This window comes from Suricata suricatta, chromosome 6, assembly GCF_006229205.1.
Source record: "Suricata suricatta isolate VVHF042 chromosome 6, meerkat_22Aug2017_6uvM2_HiC, whole genome shotgun sequence".
NCBI classification, from domain to species: Eukaryota; Metazoa; Chordata; class Mammalia; order Carnivora; family Herpestidae; genus Suricata; species Suricata suricatta.
The window spans coordinates 20326250-20327663 of record NC_043705.1 but is presented as its reverse complement, the minus strand read 5'-3'; the positions used below and the strand labels follow the sequence as shown (position 1 = coordinate 20327663).

The window sequence follows — 1414 nt, the reverse complement described above, 5'->3', positions numbered from 1 at the left end:
AAATTACATGAGGATTTTTGACGACACTGGCAGCCAGGAAGCCTAACTATGTTCTTCAAGGCTCCGCTATCCTGTAATAAAAGTTCCGTGCGTGTGGGGTCTCTCTCAAACTATCTTATTATACCGTACTCACCCCTCTCCTGGTGATGTGAGATGACACGTATACATGTGAAAAACAGGAGATGAGAGACAGGTATCCTGACGTAGCGTTTGCCTACTACTTATGACGTCGAACATCATAAGGATCATCTGCTTCCAGACGCGGTAATTAACACCACCGGAGGGGAAACCGCTGACTGGGAAGGATCACTGTACTTAAAACTCACCTAATGAATGGCAGTCTGTGTGGTTTGGTATCTCTGCCTTCCACATCGGACAGGCAGGGGGCACGGGATGCCTGAGAAACGTTGAGAAGTCCATCTTTGTGGTCACTGCTCAAAAAAAGGTGGGTATCCACGCTTGACAGGGCCAGATAAGACCCCGCAAGAGTGCAGTGAAAGAGCAGCACGAGCTGCTCAGTGGGGCCCCCGCACCGGGTCCTCAGGCTGCCCTGATGCACGGCTGACAGCACCGTCATCTCCTGAAGGTCCTTTTTCCCTCGGCTTCTGCCTCGAATGGTTACTGCATACCAACAAACGACTAACAGAGAGCTTTTCACTAACTGTAAAGTGGTTTTGGAAAGTTTGTATGAAAGGTGTTTTGCAAAAGCAAGCCCTAAGGACCGCATCAAGTTGAAGAGGTGCCCTTTCTACATCTGTGTGTACATACTTGTCTGACGTTCTTTTTCCATCACCTCACCCAGCACTGGAAACATCTTTCATGTTGCAATGGCCCTCCGCCACACGGAAGAGTTAGCACAGTCTCCGGTGAACCGTTCTGGCCCCTGGCTGAGTTCCTCGGATACTAAGTAAGATCGTAAGACTCGGGTGTTGTAATTTGGGAGGCGGCAGTTTCTTTCGCACAGACAATGAGACAGTATCAGCTGCCTTTACCTCATACCAGGACACGCCGCTCGCCGCCTCGCAGGGAACCACCTTTCACGTGCTAGGCAGAAAGCAAAACGACTTAAAGCGAGTGGGATCTTTCACATCTTTGGAAGTCTGTTTGTTAAAGCGCCTTTTGGGGGCCAACCCCCTTTTGGAATCAGAATCAAAGTGGACACAGCCCATCGCACACTCTCGGGGCGCGTTTGGTTGCTTTAGGCGGCCCGAGGGGCTTGGCAAAAACAAAGTTCTCGGGAAAGCAGGAAGGCTCATATTTGGGGAAAAACGCTAACACCTGATCCACACGGTCTTCCCTCCTCCCTCTGCGGCTCATAATCACTCACCGACAGGGAGACGTTTAGCAGCAGAGAGACAACCTCAACTTCTTGTCCCCTAAGACACGAGCCGTAGAAAGCTCCACCTCAGCTGCT

The 1414-nt window shown here is 50.8% G+C and overlaps 1 long non-coding RNA gene across 1 annotated transcript; it reads left to right on the top strand.

Moving 5' to 3' along the window:
• Window positions 1-295: 295 nt before the first annotated feature.
• On the top strand, window positions 296-1087 carry LOC115293613. Its single transcript, XR_003909524.1, has 2 exons — window positions 296-445; window positions 803-1087. It is a non-coding gene; the product is annotated as an uncharacterized LOC115293613 (long non-coding RNA).
• The last annotated feature ends 327 nt before the right edge of the window (window positions 1088-1414 follow it).